Source organism: Jaculus jaculus, chromosome 3 (assembly GCF_020740685.1).
Source record: "Jaculus jaculus isolate mJacJac1 chromosome 3, mJacJac1.mat.Y.cur, whole genome shotgun sequence".
NCBI lineage: Eukaryota > Metazoa > Chordata > Mammalia > Rodentia > Dipodidae > Jaculus > Jaculus jaculus.
Genome location: NC_059104.1, coordinates 128,983,861 through 129,006,852, shown reverse-complemented (window position 1 = coordinate 129,006,852; position 22,992 = coordinate 128,983,861). Strand labels below are relative to the sequence as shown.

The window sequence follows — 22,992 nt, the reverse complement described above, 5'->3', positions numbered from 1 at the left end:
GTGGTTGTGTGAGTTCACTGAGCATAATCTATTCCAAATCCCTCCATTTGGGGGGGGGGGTGCAGGGAACTTTATTTGGTGGTAGTGACAGAAAGGGGCTCCTTACCCCCCTCCATTTCTTCCAGGGTTGTCTGGGATGGAAACTGAGGAGAAAGATGCTGAGTATGTTGGGGGCTGAGTTGGGCTAGGAACTCCCCAGCAGCTGAGGCCTCTCCTGGGGCCTCTCTTCTTCTCATGTGCTTGCTGGAGTGGGTGATCAGGGCTTTTACTCCTTGGAGGCCATGTGGACCATGAGGCCTACCACCCTGTTGCTATAGCCAAATTTGTTGTCATAGCAGGAAATGAGCTTGACAAAGTGGTCATTGAGGGCAATACCAGCCCCAGCATCAAAGATGGAAGAGTGGGTGTCACTTTTAAAGTTGCAGGAGACAACCCAGTCCTCCATGCAGCCCAGGATGCCTTTAAGGAGGACATCCAATGCCTATTTCACCACCTTCTTGATGTTATCATATTTGACAGCTTTCACCAGGTGGCAGGTGAGATCCATCACAGACACATTGGGGGTGAGCCACCTTACAACCCATGCCAGTAAGCTTTCCCTTCAGCTCTGGGGTGACCTTGCCCACAGCCTTGGCAGTGCCAGTGGATGTAGGGATGATGTTCTGGGAAGCCCCACAGCCATCACACCAGACTTTACCAGAGGAAACATCCATGGTCTTGTGGGTGGCAATGATGGCATGGACTGTGATCATGGGTCCTTCCACAATGCCTAAATTGTCATGGATGACCTTGGCCAGGGGGCCTAAGTAGTTGGTGGTACAGGAGGCATTGCTGACTGTATCAGACAGATTCAGGTTCACTGAGAAGAACTTTCAGACCAAACACAGTTATGGAGGAAGGGATATTTATTGAAGCTTACAGATCCAGGGGAAGTTTCATAAATGGCAGAAGAACCTGGCCTGCCTTCACAGGACCAAGCGGAGAGAGAGAAGCACAGCCAAAAAGCCAAAAGCCACAGCATACTTCAGGAACTCCAGCTAGGTACACTTTGCATATCTTTATGTTGAAATCTGAAACCCACCACCACACCTTAAGATCCACCCAATGACATTGCCTCCAGCCAGGTAGCTACAAATGCAAACTACAAATAATAAAGAACTGAATATATTGGGGCTATCTATTCAAACTACCACATTCTGCCCCTGGCCCCCAATAGATTTATAACCATCACACACTATAAATTGTACTCAGTTCAATTTCAAAGGTCCCCACAGTCTTGACAAGTAAAGATATTAAGACCTGTAAAATCAAACTAGTTAAACATTTCTAACATATAAAGGTACAGAGTAAACATTTTCAACTGGTATAATGCATAACAAGGAGAGACTAAAACGATGCAAATTCAACCACCATCAAATAAACATCAAATTTCTGCAGTTCAAGTTCAATATAACCAGAGACTAACAGTCTCCAGACTTTCCAATTCTTCCCCTCCAGCTGGGCAGAGTAGCCAGAGAACACTTCCATCCCAGGCTAGCAGTACGCTTTATGGTAGCCCTTGCATAGTTCTGGTATACCAGAAAACATCTTGAGGTTTTCATGCAAACCACAGTCCATCTACCAAAGGCTCTTTCAGCCTATCAGAGCATCATGCCCTGCCTCGTGCTGCATTCAGCAGCAGCTCCTGGAACCGTGTGCAATTCATGACCACTCCTCACATTTTCCAAAGGCTCTTTCAGCCTATCAGGGCATCAGGCCCTACCCCATGCTGCATCTCAGCATCAGCTCCTGGAAGCATGTGCAATTCACGACCTCTGCTCGCATTTTTCATGCTTCTGAAACCAATACCAGGTGTGCAGGACACAGCCATATTCTTAATTCACAGACAAAATAAATCATAACCTTGAAAAGCAGGTTCCTTCTCCAGTCAACTCTTTCCAAAAGTGTTTCTATGATAGTCTTTCCTCAGGCATCCTTTCCATGGTAAAGCAATTGGACCATCTTCCTTTAAGATTGCTAATGTGTTTAACAATAGCAGATTCAGTAACCTAAAACCAGTCTCAGTGCCTGTAATTTTAACTTGCTTGAGACTTTCCAGATTAAAAGTCTTAAATCTCTCAGTCCAATATCTCTAGCCAAGCACATCAATCCATTATAAATTTAACCTTGATCAAATTCTCTGGGCCTGGGCAGCAGGATGCAGCCAGCCCTTATGCGAGTAGCCCAGTTCTAACAAAGCCTTCTGCAGTCTTTCCTTCTCCTTAGAAAGCTCATAAGGCAAGCCTTGAAGTTCAATAATGTCTGTACTTAGCATTCACAAACTGTAATCAGAATAGTCCAAAAAACTTGGCTTACCCCTCCAGAAGGCATCTTCAGTTGCAAGCACTAAATTCATGCCTATTCCTCCAAAAGATCAACATCCTCATGGTAAGGTTCATCTCAGACCACTCCTCAGTACCAAATTCTGTAGCAGACAGATTCAAGTTCACTGAGATGAACTTTCTGACTAGACACAGTTATGGAGGAAGGGATATTTATTGAAGCTTACAGATCCAGGAGAAATTCCATAAATGGAAGAAGAACCTTGCTTGCCTTCACAGGACCAAGCAGAGAGAGAGAAGCACAAGCCAAAAAGCCAAAAGCCACAATACACTTCAGGAACTCCAGCTAGGCACACTTTACATTATCTTTAGAGTGAAATCTGAAACCCACCACCACACCTTACGATCCACCCAATGACATTGCCTCCATCCAGATGGCTACAGATGCAAACTACAAACAATAAAGAACTGAATATATTGGGGGCCATGTATTCAAACTACCACACTGAAAATCTTGAGTGAGTTGTCATACTACCCGTGGTTCATGCCTATCACAAACATGGGGCATCAGCAGAAGGAGCAGAGATGACCTTTATGACTCCACCTTTCAAGAGGGCCCCAGCCTTCTCCATGGTAGTGAAGACACTGGTAGACTCCATAACATACTCAGCACCAGCATAACCCCATTTGATGTTGGAAGAGTCTTGCTCCTAGAAGATGGAGATGGCCTTCCCATTGATGACAAGCTGCCTGTTCTCAGCCTTGACTGTGCTTTTTTCTGTATAGTATCCATCTCTTTGTTGAATTCCAATTTCAGGTAATGTTTTGATTTTTTTTTTTTTTTTGAGGTCCTGGGTTTTGCTCTAGCCCCAGCTGACCTGGAATTCACTATGTAGTCTCAGGATGGCCTCAAACTCAGGATATAAGGCATGTGCCACTATGCCCAGCTTCTTTTGATTTTATATATATATATATATATATATATATATATATATATATATATATATATATATATATATATACATATATATATATATATATATATAATTTCTTGTTTCTTTTTCTTTTTTCTCAATTTTTATTAATGTTTTCCATGATTATAAAAAAATCCCATGGTAGTACCCTCTCCCCCCCCACTTTACCTTTTGAAATTCCATTCTCCATCATATTCCCTCCCCATCTCAATCATTCTACTTACATATATACAATACAAACCTATTAAGTACCCTCCTCCCTACCTTTCTCTTCCCTTTATATCTCCTTTTTAACTTATTGGCCTCTGCTACTGAGTTTTTTCCTTCTCACGCAGAAGCCCAGTCATCTGTAGCTAGGATCCACATATGAGGTAGAACATGTGGTGCTTGGCTTTCTGGGCCTGGGTTACCTCAGCATAGTCCTTTCCATGTTTTGATTTTCTTAATGCTTCTTGGACTTCACTCTTGCATTTATATATGTCTACCATAAATTTAACCAGATGGCTATTGAGAACCTTTATTTTTTTTGTCTCACCTTCAATTCATTAACTCTCTTTTGAGGTCTCTCTGGTTTTTGTCTGTTAGGTCAAATGTAGTGAAGATATTTGTATGGACATCATTTATGTGATTGTTGGTTTTTTTCTTAATTTGCAAGCAGCTTTGCAATTTGCTTGGTCAGGGTCATATATTTTGTGTCTTCATTTTGGGGTTCGATTCCTGTTGTTTCCTCTTTGCTTTCATTGGAGACTTACATTGTGGAACTAGGCAACCTTGTTGAAGGTCTCTCAGTTTGTTGGTTCATGTGGTTTCTTTTGCATTATGGTCTGCCCATCACAGTGTGGGAATCTTATTTAGTTAAAGAAGAAGCAAGAGTTTCCCCTTGTAGTGTTTTCAGAGAGTGTTCTGTTTTATGTTTAAATATAATAGGCTAATGATGGCTTTGCATTTGGGATGCACAAGTTGTGCAGGGTATAAGTGCATCAGCAGCTCTGGTCTGGTACTTACTACCAAAGGTGGGATTGTGGGTCTGCGATCTCTTTGATCTGCTCTCAGTTGTGTCTTGGCTGTGGCTCTAGAGCCATAGGACTTGCCTTTTCTCTCCCAGTGTACACATATGGGTAAGTTATAGAGGACTCACTGGTTTCCCCTGGCAGGTGATTGACTGATTTTCCTGTGTTCCCTTTCTAGAGCTGAGGTGACGCCCCAAGTAGTCACTGGGAATGGGGGGGGGGTTGGAGAGATGGTGGGATGGGTTGCTGGGTTCCACAGCCCAGGGAACATCAGGGAGTTAGCTGGTGTGGAGAAAACAGGGGCACTGGCTATGGGGTATACACATGGGGAGCCAAGGCAGCCTGCAGGCCAGCCTAACAAGGAAGCAAGACAGCTGAGTGCAGCTGGAGATGGTAGTGTGGGTAGACTGTAGGCTCAGTCATCAGAGCATGCAGGAACCTGGTGTGGGCCTGAAGCAATGGGGAAGCTTCTGGGAGACAGATGGGATGGGGCCCCCTGAAGACAGGGATGTGCACATGGGCAACTGACAGATGCAGTGGTGGGCAAGGTGGGGGGAAGCCTGTGGGTAGTTCACTGGGAGACAGAGGCGTGTACATGGGCCTTGGCTGGAAACAGCTGTGTGTGTGTGTGTGTGTGTGTGTGTGTGTGTGTGTGTGTGTGTGTTGGGAGGGGGGGTTAAGACAAGGAGGCACCTGGGCTGCAGGTGTTAATGCCTGTAGGTAAAGCAGCAGAGAGCCTTGTCAGGCAGTCAGGGATGCAGAGGCTGGGGCAGGTGGTTGGGGGCCTGCAGGTCTAGTGGGCTGCCTAAGCGGTGAGAATCCAGTTTCCCACTGTGCCCCTAGGTGCCATCCATTGTAGGTCTGCTAAGACCTACTTGGACAGGAGCTCCACACATCTTGCCTGATATTACCCAGGGAGCTGAAGTATGAATAGGAGGCCACCATCTTCTAAAAGATAACTTTCAAGAAAAAAGTGAAAGCCATGTTTGCCATAAGCTTGTGAGATGAATATTTTATTAACTCATCATTGATGAAGGAGCTAGTAAGCTACTATTACCAGCCAAAGGAACCTTCACATACAGATACCTGAGTAGATGAGAATGTTCAGAGAAATGTGTATGATTGCCTCTTCTACCTTTAGTACAGCCTTGAAAGGACCTCAGGATTAGAGTAGAGGGCTACAGACAGGATGTGTTTTGCCCTGTTGTCAGTTATAACAACTTCCTGAGTTGTGAAATGTCACAATGGTAAGGCAACAGTAAAATGGGTTACATTGCAAGGATGATTTTCATGTCTACACAGAGCACAATCTTCCACTGAAGCACAACTTTTCTTCTATAATCATGTTTTGCTTTCAATTGCAGTCCCCAAACTTAGTGTTGAGACAAGTAAATATTCATCTCAAAAACATCAACTACAAGAACTGGATGTGTCCTCTTGTGGTTTCAGTACTGAGGTGGCTAAGAAAAATTACCTTGAATTCCAGGATGCATGGGTTATATAATGAAACCCTATTTTGAGAGTCTTCCTATATATCCTGGCTGGCCTGGTACTTGCTATGTAGCTCTAGCTGCCTTCAAACTCATGGATATCCTCCTGCATCAGCCTCCTGAGTGCTGGCATTTGAAGGATACATCATCACACCTAGCTGGGAACCCATCTTTTAAGAAAAGATTCACAATAACAATCAACATTAATGCTGATGAAATTTAATTCTACTATCTTATCTTCAATTATAAAAATAAGTTAGCAATGTTTAGCAGCACGTAATTTGTACAAATTAATTGCTATCTATAGTTAGACTTACATATATGTATAAGAAGTATGGGAGAAGAACTAGGAAGATGGCTCATGGTTAAAAGCACTTTTTTGCAAAGCCTGCCAGCTAGGGTTCAATTCCTCAGTACCTTTGTAAAGCCATAAATAAAGTGGTTCACACATCTGGAGCTCATTTGCTGTTGCCAGAGGCTACTGATGTGGCCATACACACATGCACACACACACACTCTCTCTCTTCCTCTCTCACAAGTAAATGGATAACTTCTTTAAAACTTTTTAAAGTACAGGAAAAGCCATAATATGCCTTTAATATGTTGGTAGGCAAGCATGCATTCAGCTCTAATGTTTGGCTTAAAAAAATAGCTAAACAAGAAATGTTTTTTAGAAGGCTTGGAAGATTGCTCAGTGGTTAAAGGCACTTGCTTGCAAAGTCTGCTGGCCTCTGACAATTTCCAAGCCACAGAACCAAAAGCAATGCAATGTCTGGTATTTGCAGCAGCAAGAGGCACTGGTGTACCCATACACAGGTACATGTGCAAATAAATGAACAAACTTTTTTATTTTATTATTTATTTCTTTGACAGAGAAAGAGAGAGAGTGAGAGAATGGGCTCACCAAGGCCTCCAGCCACTGCAAACAAACTCCAGACATGTGCGCCCTGTTGTGCATCTGGCTAACATGGATCCTGGGGAATCAAACCTGGGTCCTTTGGCTTTGCAGGCAAATGCCTTAACAGCTAAGCCATCCCTTTAGCCCATGAATAAACTTTTAAAAAAAAATTTAATTTGGGCTGGAGAGATGGCTTAGCGGTTAAGCGCTTGCCTGTGAAGCCTAAGGACCCCGGTTCGAGGCTCGGTTCCCCAGGTCCCATGTTAGCCAGATGCACAAGGGGGCGCACGCGTCTGGAGTTCGTTTGCAGTGGCTGGAAGCCCTGGCTCGCCCATACTCTCTCTCTCCCTCTATCTGTCTTTCTCTCTGTCTGTCACTCTCAAATAAATAAATTTTAAAAAAATTTAATTTAATTTTTTACCAATTTTTAAAAACATTTTCCATGATTATAAAAAATATCCCATGGTAATACCCTCCCTCCCTCTCCCCCTTCCCCTTGGAAATTCCATTCTCCATCATATCCCCTCCCCATCTCAATAAGTCTCTCTTTTATTTTGATGCCATGGTCTTTCCCTCCTCTTATGATGGTCCTATATAGGTAGTGTCAGACAGTGAATAAACTTTTTTAGATGAAGTGCTTTTTTTTTTTTTTTTTTTTTTGCTAGGAGTAGTGGTGCACACCTTTAATCCTAGCACTTAGGAGGCCAAGGTAGAAATATCACGGCGAGTTTGAGGCCAGCATGAGCTTATACAGTGAAACCCAGGTCATGCTGGGCTGGAGTGATACCTTAGAGAACAAAAAATAATTTTTAAGACATGTGACCTAATTTTTTCTTTTTATTTTACTTTTACTCATTTTTATTATTTTGCTGTGATGGGGATACAGAAGGGTTTTTGTGCATTCTGGGAAACACTCTACCACTGTACTACTTCCCCAGCCAGGTTCATTTGTTTGTTTGTTGTTTGTTCATTTGAGGGGGGGGGGGAGGGAAAGTATGGGTGTACTGGGTCCTCTTGCTGCTGCAAATGAACTCCAGATGTATGAGTCACTTTGTGCATTTAGCTTTATTTGGGCACCAGGAAATCAAACCTTGGCCAACAGACTTTGTAAACAATCATCTCAAACCTCTGAGCCATTTCTCCAGCCCCTAAGTTTTATTTTTATTAACAAAAACAGACTATATTAAACATTTTATCTGACCACACACAAGTGGTGATGATGTTACTTGGCCACTTACATCTGCGCTCCTTATTGAATTGAATGACACCAGATCTGACACTTAGCTCATGAGATATTTATATCAGGGTTTCCTCTCGCTGATGTCCTGGAAAGCACTCATTACTATTGCCAATGTGCTGTTGCTGCTGTTATTTGGAGACAGCTTCCTTTTGGCTGATGACATCTCTGTTAGTGAACTCAGGGAAGAATGGAAGACAACTTCTAGAAACTGGTTAGTATTCTGCTTTCTTCTCTTCAGACTTTCACTTCTGGGGCTTGGACAGCCATTAGTTAGAGAAGAGTTGGTAAAGGTGAGGAGGTCAGTCCCATTGTTGTGAACCCAGCACAGTCCACTGTCCTGGCTCATGAGGCAGGGACAACTGCAACTGCACTGTGCATGAGTGAAGTCTGAGGTACACTTCAGGTGTTAGATCAGCTCTTGAGCATTATATTTTGAAGAACCTTGGTCCACTTGACTTGTACTCCTTTCTAAGACTAGCAAGGAATAAAGCATGTGCCTGGTTTTGCCACATGAATGTTGCATCTTGGCGGGTGATCCTTGGTAAACTAACTCACTTGAGGGTGCTGGACAGCAAGATGAGGAACTTGGAGCATGTACAGGGATGTGTAGCCAATACCTTAGAGCCAGGGTAATAGAACAGTACTTGTAGTAGAGTACTTGCTTAGCATGAGCGAAAGATGGTGACAAAAACAAAACACATATCAACTGCCTGCCACACAGTTCATATAAAGCCCACTAGAAGAGGAAGCAAAACACTGAAGTGATTTAGGCAGGTGTTAACCCTAATCCAGGCAGCCAGACCACTTACTTTTGTGATGGCTAGAAATTCTAGGGGTGAGGCATGAGCTCCTGTTTTTAAGAAGTACTCCAGGCCATTCTTAACACTGAATTTTGTAAACATTTGTCATCCCCCTCCATTTTCCTGGATGGTCCTTACAAGCATAGCTACTTGTTCATGACACCTCTTCAGCTGTTTTGATTCTGTCCCTTCAGCTGAGCCCTGAAGCCCAGCTCCTCCTGTTCTCCAGGACCTGATTTGCTGAGATGTCCCCCCAGTTGGTCATTAGTTCAATCTAATGAATCAGGACTTCTGTTGGCTTCCAGGCAGATTTCTCAACTGGTGGAAGACTTTGGGCATGTTGAAAGAGAGAGATGTGCTATCTGTGAAGTTCCAACACAAGAAACAAAATATTATCTCTTTATAATTATGAAGCACTTCTATTTTTTTAATAACAATTATGAATTAGGAGCTGGGGAGATGGGTCAGTAAGTAAAGTCATGCCTTGCAAGCAGGACCAAAAGCTACTGTCATGGTTTAAATCAGAGGTCTCCTATAAGCTCATGAGTTCTGAATGTTTGTTACACAGCTGGTATCAATTTAGGAATTTAGGAATTAGGCTTGCTGGAGGAGGTGTGCCATTGGGGTGGGCTTTGGGGCATTATAGCCAGCCCTCCCTCTCCCATTGCTAGAGATCAGCTCATTCTCCTGCTGCTGTTTTCCACCTGCTATGGCAGAGGTGTTGTCCAGCCTTTGCTCATGTCATGTTCCCTGCCAACATATTTCTCAATACTGTAAGCCACATATACATGCATGTTCACCTGCACATATACATGCACCTCCATATGATCATACACACACACACACACACACATACACACACATAAAAACATAAAAGAGAAAAACATTTTTTTCTGTTGTCCAAGAGTGAAGAAAAATACAATATGACTAGTGAAGACTGTAGAAAAGAGAAACTGATAGTTTCATATGTTACAGGTATGGATGGTGTGACTGTACATCATGATATGATTGTATTTCTACAGAGTAGGGTGGCCACAAGATCAATAAGCCATGTCTTCTTTGTTTTTTTTTTACCAAGAAAAATTGTGCATATTAACCTTTCTCCAGGGGTTGGAGAGATGGCTCAGTAGGAGTGCTTGCCTAAAAAGCCCAATGACCCAGGTTTGATTCCCTAGCACCAATATAAAGCCAGATGCACAAAGTGGCACATGCATCTGGAGTTTGTTTGCAGTGGCTGAAGACCCTGGTGTGCCCATATTCTCTCTCTTCTCTCATTGCAAATAAATAAAAATAGTTTTTAAAAAATGTGTCTGCAGGGCTAGAGGGATGGCTGAGTGGTTAAGGTATTTGCCTGCAAAGCCAAAGGACCCAGGTTCAATTCGCCAGGACCTGCATAAGCCAGATATACAAGATGACACATGCATTTGGAGTTCGTTTGCAGCAGCTGAAGGCCCTGGCATGCTCATTCTCTCTCTCTCTCTCTCTCTCTCTCTCTCTCTCTCTCTCTCTCTGCCTCTTTCTCTCTCAAATAAATAAAATAAATATAAAAAATTTAAAAAATGTTTTTGCAATTTAGAGAAACAAAAATACCTCTGGCAGTATTGCCATTCCTGATTTAAAGCTATAATACAAAGCCTTATTAACAAAAACGCATGGTACTGGCACAAAGACAGATACGAAGATCAGTGGAACAGAAGATGTAAATCCAGGCTGCTATAGTCGTATTTGATTTTCAACAAAAATGTCAAAAACATGCATTGGAGAAAAGTCAGCCTCTTTAACAAATGGTGCTGGGAAAACTATATATCTATATGTAGAAGGATGAAAATAGATCCTTATGTCTCTCCATGCACAAGAATCGAGTCCAAATAGATCTAAGACCTTAATATCAGACCTGAAACTGAAACTGCTAGAGAAAAAAGTAGGGAAACCCTTCAACATATTGGCATAGGTAATAACTTTTTGAGTATAACTCCAGTTGCTCAGAAAAATAAAAACACTAATTAACCAATGATATTACAAAGCTTTTGTACAGCAAAGGACACTGGATAGAGCAAAGAAGCAACCCACAGAATGGGAGAAAAATCTGCCAGATATACATCTGAAAGAGAACTAATATATAGGATCTACAAAGTACTCAGAAAACTAAATAATAAGAAATCAAATAACCAAATTATAAAATGGGCTAAGGAACTAAATAGAGAGTTCTCAAAAGAAGAAATATAGATGGCAGATAAGCATCTAAAAAATGTTCTACATCCTTAGCCATAAGGGAAATGTAAGTGAAAACTACGTTTAGGGGCTGGAGAGATTGCTTAGTGGTTAAGGTGCTTGTCTGCAGAGCCTAAGGACCCAGGTTTGATTCCCCAGTACCCACATAAGTCAGATGCACATGGTGGCACATGCATCTGGAGTGGCTGGAGGCCCTGGTGTGCCCATTCACTCTCTCTATCTGCCTCTCTCTCTCTCTCTCTCTCTTTCTCTCTGTCAAAGAAATAAATAAAAAATATTGAAAAAGTACTTTAAGATTCCATCCTTTGTCAAAATGGCTATCATCAAGAAAACAAATCTGGGTGTGGTGGCACACACCTTTAGTCCCAGCACTCAGGAGGCAGAGGTAGGAAGATTGCCATGAGTAAGAGGCCACCCTGAGACTACATAGTGAATTCCAGGTCAGCCTGAGCTAGAGACCCTACCTTGAGAAAGTAAATGACAATAAATATTGGCAAGGAAGTCAAAAAAGAAGACCCCTTCTACATTACTGGTGGGAATGTAATCTGATACAGCCATTGTGGAAATCACTGTGGAGGTTTCTGAGGCAGCTAAAAATAGATACACCATATGATCCAGTTACACCACTCCTAGGCATATATCCCAAGGACTTTTCTCACTACCTTTGAGATACTTGCACAACCATGGTTATTGCTGTTCTATTCACAGTAGCTAGGAAATGGAACCAGCCTAGATGTTCCCCAACTGATGAATGGATAATGAAGATGTGGCACATTTATACAATGGAATTCTATTCAGTGGTAAAGAAAAATGAAAGTATGAATTTTCAGGGAAATGGATGGATCTGGAAAGGATTATACTAAGTGAGGTAACCCAGCCCCAGAAAGCCAAACATCACATGTTCTCTCTCATATGCGAATTCTAGTTACAAATGTTCAGACTTGTATGTGAGTTGGAGGAAACATCAGTAGCGGAGGCCAGTAAGTTAGAAAAGGAGTATAAAGAAGGGAGAAGAGGGGAGGACTTAAGGGGATGGTATTGTGTATATGTAATTAGATGAGCAGATTACTTGGGGTGAAATGGCCTAAGAGAGATCAAGGAAGAGAAATTGAGTAAAAGAAGGGTGGGAGGGTTAATCAAAATTAAGGATATTGTGAGTAAACCATATTATAACCTACTTTTTTGGATAATGGCATACCCAGAATCCATAGACTATCACTAAAAAAATTCATTGCCAGGAATGGGATATCTTCCAGTAAGTTGTTGGCCAGGGAGGTCCCTGATGCTACCAAGACATTACAGGCTATTGCCAAGAATCTTGGCTTCCCACCAGGAATAGATGACCCTATTGCAGAAGACTTTACATGCCTGGGCTGCAAGGTCACTGAGAAATCAAATGGGCTAAGCTGAAAACCTCCTTCCTGTATGCCAGCTGACAGAAATCTGGAAAAAAAACTGTACCGCATATAGCCCTATGGGAGACAGAAGTCAACAGTGGTGAAAACAGTGGACACTGCAAGCCTCAAGTTTGACTAGCCAGGCCAAATGACTGAATGGGTGCAATTGTGGTATGTCTGTTATGGGGGAAACCAACTGCTCTCTAATTGGACTGGAGCCCCATGGGAGGGAATACATGCTTGGTACTAAAAACCTAATCAAAAGCCTTTGGTGGGGGAAGTCATGAGTCTTAGGAGTATAATGCCTGGTGTTGTCTGGCTAAACACATATATTATGCCCACCAAACTGCCCTGAAAGCACTTTACTTAACATTCATACCCATATATTAAAGTTACTCTTACTTTTGGTTAGAGAAGCTTCTTTTTTTCAAATGGTGGTGATCACTGGGATGACCCAGAAGGTACTAAAGTGCTGAGAAGACATGGAGAAATAGTGTTCAGCATTGAAACATCTGTATCACACCTTCCTATGCTCAGGATTTATTGTGGAAGAGGTGGCAGAAAGAATGTAAGAGCCAAAGAGCAGGTAGGACTCCTTACAATGCAATCGTTCAGACAGAAATTGGCCTCGATGTCCATGACCTCACTGTGCCTAGCACTGCCTTCACAAGACCCTCGTAATAGGAGGAAAAGATGATGACATCAAAATAAAAGAGAGACTAATAGAGAGAGCAAGAGGATATGATGAAGTGTTGATTTGGGAAAAGGAAAGTGGGGGAAGGGAGGAAATTCTCAGTGAGTATAGAAGCTGTCAATAAAAAAATATAAAAGCAATAAAGAGGGCTGGAGAAATGGCTTAGCAGTTAAGGTACTTGCCTATGAAACCTAAGGACCCAGATTCAATTGCCCAGGACCCATGTAAGCCAGAGTAAAAAGGTTTATGTGAAGGTATAGCAATTCTAGGATCTTTTATTTTTAATAAAGATTTTCTAAGGGTAGTAGTTACATTTATTAAGAAAAATAAGCTAAATGTATACCATATGCTTATTTTCAATTTATTTCAAAGACTGACTCAGCCAAAATGCTGACAATATATTATGACATAGCTTTCTTTCAGAGAAGAAAAACTCACAACAGCTTGATTCCCTTGTTTGACTTCATTCATCATCTCAATCTGCCTTCCACATGCTGTGTGAACACTGTCCATCAACTGACAGAAGTTTTGAGGCCTTTCCCATGGGTACTGCTCACTGGTTGGCCAAAAGATTGATGTTGGCAGCTTCATCATTACAGTGTTTGGCCCAATGTTTGAACATTTTTGTTGCATTTTGTTGTTATTTTATAAAAGAGGAAAATGAGCTGTGAGGCTGAGGTAAGATCTGTCATTCTCACGAGTCAGCATGTAGATGGCCATCTGTCCATCTGTCCACAGTCACGCAGGCCTGGCCTGTGCTGTATGTTCCATATTTAAGAAGCATTCAAAACCAATGGTGGTGTTTTTAATACCTGAAATAAAGTCTGAAGATTGTGTCTGAAGGTTGACTAGGGGTTTGCAATGTTCTTTATGTGATGTTTGAAAGTGGCTATCTGACTCTCTGTGTTGAAAAACCTTGGAAGGAAGTGTCTGCAAATATTAAAACAGTCACTTCTGGAATCTGTATATTCTAAATGTTATCAAGAGGCTCTCAATTTCTTTATAAGTAGATGAAGAATTAAGCATTATGCTTAAGCTGGGTGGGGTGGGGGAGAGGAAAATACATGTACTGTAAACCTGGTCAAATGGAGCAGGATATAAGAGTGTTGACTGACTCTGAGAAGCTGGTGTCCTCCCCATGGCCTGTGACGGCTAGTCAATGTTCCTTGTGGATATTAGCCTTTAGTGTCAAATTCAATGCTCCAGGCAGAGCTGAAATGCTCTGGGGTTTGACAGAATCTAAGAATTATTAAAATTAGCAGACTCCTGGCTCTGAGTCCCCAGTGTTACCTAACTATTAAACTAATTTGTTTTTCTGAGCTCTTTGGTTGTAAGCAACCATCCTTTTCCTCTTTTAATTTCTTCTGAAATTTGCTGACACTCAGCATACACCAGACATGTGTATTAAATAATGTCAGACATTGCTTAAGGGTATGGACACCCCTCGCTTTCAGTCTTCCCTCCCATGGCACAGTGGTGGTTTCACATCTTAAATATGCACTTATATATGCATACTCATTTGCTGTTGTCTTTTACAATGTGTGATGACCAAAATTAGAGTGCTCTGACCTTTGCCCAGTGAAATGGAGAGCCCCTGTTTCATTTAGGTAGTCACGAGGCTACAATAGCCCTGCTGAGAGATTCTACATGCACAGACAGCTACATGGACTAGATGTGCTTAAGGTCATGTTTCTCCACAGCCACGACTTGAGTCTGGTATCTGCGCACTTGAGCAACTGGTGTTGTCATAGCTGTGGTGTTGTGTGATGCCTGTCTTGAGTGCCTGGCTTATTTTACTTACCATAATGCCTTCCACATTTGTTCATGATATCACAAATGGGAGAATTCTCTTCACTTTAATACAGAATAACATTTCACTTTGTGTGATATTTTCATATTTACATCTACATTTAACTGCTTCCATATTTTACAGTTGTGAATAGACCAGTTACTAATGTGAGATGTTTCTTTAAGATGCTGATTTCAATACCTTTGCACACATACTGAAAATGGCAGCTGGACCATAGAGTAGTTCTATTTTAATTTTTAAGTGCCCTAGTACTGTTTTTCATAGCAACTTCACCAATTTACTTTCCTACTAATGGTGTAGAAGCATTTCTTTTTCTTCAATCTATACCAATTCTTGTTACTATTTCTTTGTTCTGATAATACTGTCCTACCTCATTGTGGTTTTGATTTGCATTTCTTGATGCCCATTGATGCTCAGCACTTTTTCATATACCTTTTATCTGCTTATATGTGTCCTCTTTGGAGAAATGCCTAGTCAGTTCCTTCGCCTAACCTCTTCTTTTCTGTTCTTTGTACTTACTTTTGAGAAGCAACAATAGAAGGAGTTCTTTTTATTTTAATTCAAAAGTATAATTGGATAAGTAGATTTGTTTACAACTATTCTTATGAAATAATTTTGAAAAACATAAGCACCTTCTTTGCAAATTGCAGAGACATACCTTAACTACAGTGACCTGAGTTTTAGTGGCTACTGTAGAAGAGGTGGAAACAAGCAAGCTTGCTCCAATAGATTAACTATCAAATGCTCAGTCAAAACTTCCATGTGGCCAATTTCTTGATAGAAATCTGTTTTTATTTAGTCTTCTGCCATCTTGCCCTCTTTCTGACTGTCCCCATGTCATCTTTGGCTACTTTATAGGTCACCAAATGGATCACCTGGTAGACTGACCAGTCTGACTTGCTGCTTGTCTAGCCATTCTCTGTCTGGATGTCCTCCAGCCTCAGGTCATTTGCTGGCACTGTTGGTCCCCTGTGAGTCATACCACTGATGAAACCCTTTCTGACTCAGGTGTGGGAGCATCAAAGAAAACATATATATATTTCCTTCCCGAAAGCACATTTGGATAGTTTGGGACATAGCATTATCATTCAGATTTCTGTTAAGTTTTTTTGTAAGCATGGCTGACATGCTGGATTTTTTATGTGTGCTTGATGAAAAGGATCAAATATTAGATTTAGATTTTGCTGGTGTGGTGGTTTGAATCAAGTGTCCCCCATAAACTTAGGTGTTCTGACTGCTAGGTTCCCAGCTGTTGGAGATTTGGGAATTAACGCCTCCTGGAGGCGGTGTATCATTGGGGGCGGGCCTATGGCTATCATAGCCAGTTTTTCCTGGCCAGTGTTTGGTACATTCTCCTGTTGCTATTGTCCATCTTATGTTGGCCAGCGGGTGATGTCCACACTATACTCATGCCATTGTTTTCTCTGCCATCAAGGAGCTTCCCCCTTGAGCCTATAAGCCAAAATAAACCTCTTTTTTTCTCCCACAAGCTGCTCTTTGTTGGGTGATGTCTACCAGCAATGCGAACCTGACTGCAACAGTAAAGTGGTACTGACAGTGGGGTTGCTGCTAGACACCTGACTGTATGGCTTTGACGTTTTGGAGCTGATTTTCAAGAGGAATGTGGAAGGGTTTGAAACCTTGGCCTAAGAGATGTCTTGTAAGTACAGCCTGATGGACTATTCTGGTCAGAGCTGCAAGACCCGGATGCCCTAAGAACTATGGACTGTGAGGTTTGGCTTATGAGGATGAAAAAGAGCTTTGCTTGGATTGGGCTAGCAGTTTGCATGAGAAGCTTGCTGTTATGCCTGTATCCTGAGAAGTTGTGCAGGGTTGCTTTGTATAGAAATGAACTGGAGTGAGAAGAGGGATATGGCACAGAAAGAAAAATCTTTGGGTGAACTATTGCCCATTCAGCTGCAATTGAGAGATTACAACCTTTGAGACTGGCTAGCTGGCCTGCACTGGTGCAAAAGGAAGAATGCAGACTCTTTTGGAGGGGCCTGAGTGCTCAAGAAGTGTCCTGTTCTTCAAAATCTGCTTTATTCCCACTCCCTCCTCCCAGATTAACAAATTGGCACCCTATTTGATATTGTGGAGTATAAGATATGCAGGAAAGAGAGGGTCATTAAGTTTGTAGTGTGGTCTTGTGTTTTCAAAATGGCCATGAGCAGTGTAAAGCAGGTTTTCTGGTTGCTTGCATGAAGACCCGATGGAGCCATGAGGATGAACTGTGGATTGCAGTGGAGATCCAATGGAGATGCAGGGATCATGAGACAGCTGCTAAGGAAAGCTTCCAGCCCCAGATGAAGTTTTCCAGGACTGTGAGTAGTGTAGCTGGAGGGGCTGAATTGGAATACCAGAGACTTGTTGCTGTTTAGAATGATCAGACTTGGAGATTTGTCATTGACTAGTGTTGTTGGACTTGGAGCTAGAAAGTTTGATGTTTACCCTCTTAAATGTTATAGTGATTGAATCTTTCTTTGTTATGCCCAATACTATCTTTTGCAGTGTCAATGTTTATTCTGAGCTATTGTGGATTTTTGGGAGTTTTTTGGTATTATGACTCAGTTGATGATGGGGACTTTTAAGTTGGATGCATTGTATTTTACATCATGTATGGATATCAATTTATGGGGGCAAGGGGCAGAATGTGGTGGTCTGATTCAGATGTCTCCCATAAATGTAGGTGTTCTGAATACTATGTTCCCAGCACATCGATGGAGATTTGGGAATTAACACCTCTTGGAGGCAGTGTTATTGTTGGGGGTGGGCTTATGGGTGGTATAGCCAGTTTCCCCTTGCCAGTGTTTGGCACACTATCCTGTTGTTGTTGATCACCTTATGTGGGCCAGGGAGGTTGTCCACCCTCTTCTCATACCATTGTTTTCCCTGCCATCATGGAGCTTCCCCTCGAGCCTGTAAGCCAAAATAAACCTCTTTTTTCCCCCACAAAGTGATGTTGGTTAGGTGATTTCTACCAGCAATGCAAACCTGACTGAAACAGTTGGATACCTTAAAGATATCATCTATTAATCCTACAAAATGGATTCTGAAGATAGTTCTTCACACACTGTGTTTCTGTAGCTTTCCCTTGGTGGGTATAGAAAGGCTGTTAAACTCATAGTGTGAGGTGATCAAAATTGTAGGACAAGGTGCTAGAAATGTGTGGGTTGATGCTATAGCTACTGTTTCTATTGCTATTTCTCTTCTGTCAGTCTCTCAGTGGATGGTTATAAAAAGTCAACAGTAGCACAAAGCCAAAAGCAGAAGCCAGAAACCTGATGGCATCCATCCTTTTGATTTATCTAAATCCAATGCAGAAGGAGCACCTATGCACTTAAAGTAATCCCAGCTCTTTGTTCCTCATATCTTAGTGACCTCCTTTTCTTAGTTGATAAGAATATGCACATATCCTGATCTGGACAAGTCTACTTGAGCATCCAGTGCAATGGATATGGGACTCAGCATTTCTTAGAACTTTCATCATCAGGCACCCAAACCTTTAAAAGGATCTCCTCTGAAGCCTCTCTGGCTGATTCCTCCTGGTAATTGCACAATGTCCCCATATAAGCCATGGGCATTGTAGTTTGCATGTAGATTCATGGCCATTTCAGTTACATGCTTCTCAGTTTCACAGTAATAGCCCTGTCTTCAGCCCTACTGCAGTCTTGAAGGTCATCTCTAATCACTGCTGACCTCCTTGGAAGCTACCAGTGTTGTTTGGATAAATGAATATGTTATGCCCACCAAATTGCCCTATAAATATTTATGTTTATGCTAATATACTAGTACCGGATGACCTAAAACTCAGTCTGTAGCCCAGGCTGGCCTCAAATTCATGGTGATCCTCCCATCTCAGCCTCCCAAGTGCTGGAATTAAAGGTGTACACCATGACTTGAGTATTTTTAAAGTTTTTTTATTGTAGATGTCTTTTACTTTCTTGGTTTCTTTTATTCCAAGGTTTTCTTTCTTTTTTTCTTTTTGGGTGGTGGGGGCAAATAAATGGGATTGTGTCCCTGCTTTTCTCCTTAGCATATTTGTTATTGGTATATAGAAAGGCTACTGATTTCTGTATGTTAATTTTGTATTCTGTTATTTTGCTGGAAGTGTTTATCAGTTCCAATAGCTTTCTGATGGAGTTTTTAGTGTCTCTTATCTATAGAATTATAACATCTGCAAGTAAAGAAAACTTCCCTTCTTACTTCCCTAATTATATCTCTTATATTTGTGTTTCTTGGGCTAGAGAAATTGCTCAGTGGTTAAAGGTGCTTTCTTTTTTATTCTTTTCATTTTTTAAAAATAAATAGCCCATGGTAATACCCTCCCTCTCCCCGCTTTCCCCTTTGAAACTCCATTCTGCATCATATCCCCTCCCATTCTCAATCAGTCTCTCTTTTATTGTGATGTCTTTATCTTTTCCTTCTATTATGATGGTCTTGTGTAGGTAGTGTCAGGCACTGTAAGGTCATGGATATCCAGGCCTTTTTGTGTCTGGGGAAAGCACGTTGTAAGGAGTCCTACCATTCCTTTGGCTCTTACATTCTTTCTGCCACCTCTTCTGCAATAGACCCTGAGCCTTGGAAGGTGTGATAGAGATATTGCAGTGCTGAGCACTCCAGTCACTTTTGAGCACCATGATGCCTTCTGAGTCATCCCAAGGTCACCACCATCTGAAAAGAGAAGATTCTCTACCAAAAGTGAGAGTATCCTTAATATATGGGTATGAACATTAAGAGAAGTGCTTACTGGGCAGTTTGATGAGCATAGTATATACATTTAGCCAGACAGCAGCAGACAACATTATATCCCTAGGGCTCATGACTACCCTTGTTGTAGGTTTTCAGTATCAGGGATATACTCCTCCAGTCCAATTAGAGGGCAGTTAGTTTCTACCATGACAGATGTGCCACTATTGCACCCATTGGCTCATTTGGCCTGGCTGGCCAATTATAAGGCTTGCAGTGTACACTGTTGAGTATCTTTACTGGTGATTTCTCTCCCTCCCATTGAGCTGCATGTAGAATGGTTTCTTCCAGCTTTCTGTCAGCTGGTCTACATGCAGGAGGTTATCAGCTCAGTTACAATAGGATTTCTCAGTGGCCTTGCAGTCCAAGTATGTGGAGTCTTCAGCAAGAGGGTCTTACCATCTGTTCCTAGTGGGAAACCAAGGGCCTCAGCAATGGCCTGTAATGTTTTAGAGGTATCAGGGAACTTCCTGGCCAACAACTCACTGGAAGGTATCCTATCCCTGGCACTGAAAATTTTCTAATAACAATCTATGGGTCCTGAGTGTTCCATTGTCAAAAAAGTAGGTTTCCATATGATTTATTTATATATCTTAGATTTTGATTAGCCTCCCTCTACCTTTCCTTTACTCAGTCTCTTTCTTTGACCTCACTTAGGCCTTTTCACCCCATTATTCTATTCTATTCTTCTACTTACATATATATAATACCATAACATTCGGTTGTATTCTTAAATATTAGGTTAGGGTAGGTGGCTAAGTGTGGTCTTTATATTTCTTACAGAGTAGAACACCAATGTCAGGAGTAACCAAAGATGATGAGTATGCTTGCTATGTGAATGTCCTTGTGGTGAAACTGGCAACAGTGGTCTTTCTGACATCAAGAATTGCTGGTGGGTAAATAAGCAAGGCTGATATGAAGTATGCTTGGATTTTGTTACTTAGAAATAAGAGGGACATAAGGTGGACTAGTGCTAAGTTTTAAAAGATAGAGGTGGTCTGGAGAGATTGCTTAGTGGTTAAGGCCCTTGACTGAACAGCCAAAGGACCTCTGTTTGATTCCCCAGGATCCATACAAGCCAGATACACAAGATGGCACATACATGTGGAATTCATTTGCAGTGGCTAGAGGCCCTGGATCACCCATTCTTTCCCATCCCCAATCTGTGCCTCTTTCTGTCTTAAATAAATAAAAATAAAATATTGAAAAAAGATGGAGGTGGAAAAGTGTTTGGGAGAGAAAAGTTGAGAGATTTTTAGGTTTTAGATTTTGCTGAGTCTATCAGAGGTTGTAGCAATGGACAATAAAGAGGAGTGCAAGGGAAAAGGTCATAAAGGGATGGAGAATATATGAGTAGTAAAGAATAATAGAAAGGGATGGAGAGATGGCTTAGCAGTTAAGCACTTGCCTGTGAAATCTAAGGATCTCAGTTCAAAGATCGATTCCCCAGGACACACATTAGCCAGATGCACAAGGGGGCACATGTGCCTGGAGCTTGTTTGCAGTGGCTGGAGGCCCTGGCGCACCCATTCTCTCTCTCTCTCTTCCCCCTCTTTCTCTCTCTGTCACTCTCAAATCAATCAATAAATAAAAATAACAATAACAAAAAGGAACAATAGAAAGATGAGAAATCCTAATAGTAGACTGGGTGGAGAAAAATGTAGCACTCACCTAAAATCCAACTAAACAATATAAAAATGACAACAAAACTGGACTGGAATATACATGCATTAGTGGAGAAATTTCTTTTAAAGATTTTAATCAGGTTGTGGTGGCTCACTCATTTAATTCTAGCACTTGGGAAGCTGAAGTTAAAGGATTGTCCAGAGTTCAAGGTCAGCCCCTGCTACAGCGTGAGTCCTGGGTGTGCCTGGGGTACAGACCTTGCCTCAAAAAATGCACTAAAAGATTTGTAAAAATGAAAAAATAACAAAAGTTAACCCTAACACAGAAATTATTTTACAAAGACAAACTTTATTAAAATATACATTAGATCTAACAAATCAGTTTTACTGGGATGGGTTTTGAATCCCTTCTCTGGGGCATATCTTGCCCTGATATGGGAGGTATGATTATCGCTTCTAGCTCAAAACTATGTCCTCATCTTTGCAGTACATCCTTCCCCAACATGTACCAGCCTAGTTACCCTTGAGGTGAGTTTCTATCTCACGTATGCTGAGTTGTAATCTTGGTTTCCTCATGGTGCACTATGGGCTATCCTCAGCTGACCAAGCCGACCAGCAATTTGGTTCGAGTGGGGTGGTGTGAATGATGTGTGGGAGGGCCGATGGCGTCCTGTGGTATCCTGCAGTCCCCAGTGGGCTTCTGGTGCTGATGTATGGGCGGGGGGGGGGGGGGGAAGGCTGTGGAATGCTGTCTGGAGGTGCTGCAAGCCTGGGATGAGTAGGATAATCTTTCCCAGTTGTTTCTTCCTGTTTCTTTTGAAATAGGGTGTCATTGTATAGCACAGGCTGTCCTGAAACTTGTGATTCTCCTTCATCTGTCTGCCACACGTGAGATCACACATATATGCTTACATATCCAACATCCTCTTTCAGTTTTTATTGCATTTATTTGAATTCTATCTCTTTTTCTGAATCTGAGCAAAGACTTGTTGCTAAAACATGATTTTATTTATTTGCAAGCAGAGAGAGAATGAGAATGGATGTGTCAGAGCCTAGTGCCAACACAAATGAACTCCAGAAATATGTGCCACTTGGTGCATCTGGCTTCCTGTAGGTACTGGGGAATCAAACCCAGGCCTTCAGGCTTTGAAAACAAGTACCTTTAACATTGAGTCATCTCTCCATCCCAATTTGCTGATTACTTTCAGTGTATGATATGTGTGTGTGGCATGCGTGTATTCGTATAGTGTATGCACATGTGTGTGCAGCTGCACAGGCCCCATATGCATGCATGTGTGGAAGCCAGAAGAATATCAGGTATCCTCTACTGCTCCTTTGTTTTATTTCCTTAAGATAGAGTCAAGCTGCTGTTTTCAGTCCAAATGGCTGACCAGTGAGACCTAGTAATTCTGTTCCCCACAACACCCGTGCTAGATCCATACATGGCTGTTCTCAGCTTTTTATATGGGTGCTGGGATCAAATTCAGATGGTCATGGCTGCTCCTAGCCCTCATGCGTGCACAGTAATCACTTTTACCTGCTAATCCATTTCCCTAGTGCATCCCCAAAGGGATGCCTCAATGCTGTGAAGGGAGGAAAGAATTCGACCTCAGAATAAAAACAACTTTAATTTTGTTGTTTTTTTTTCTAGTATATTTTCTAGTCTTTACATATTTCTTTCAGCTTTAGTCTTTATTTTCTTCCTTCTGTTAGCTTATCTAGTTCATTTTAAAAAAATTCTTTGAGATGTAA

At 41.8% G+C, this 22,992-nt stretch overlaps 1 pseudogene; it reads right to left on the bottom strand.

Annotated features, from left to right (window-relative positions):
• Positions 1–265: 265 nt before the first annotated feature.
• Positions 266–22,992, bottom strand: part of LOC101595450 — a 31,293-nt pseudogene continuing 8,566 nt past the window's right edge.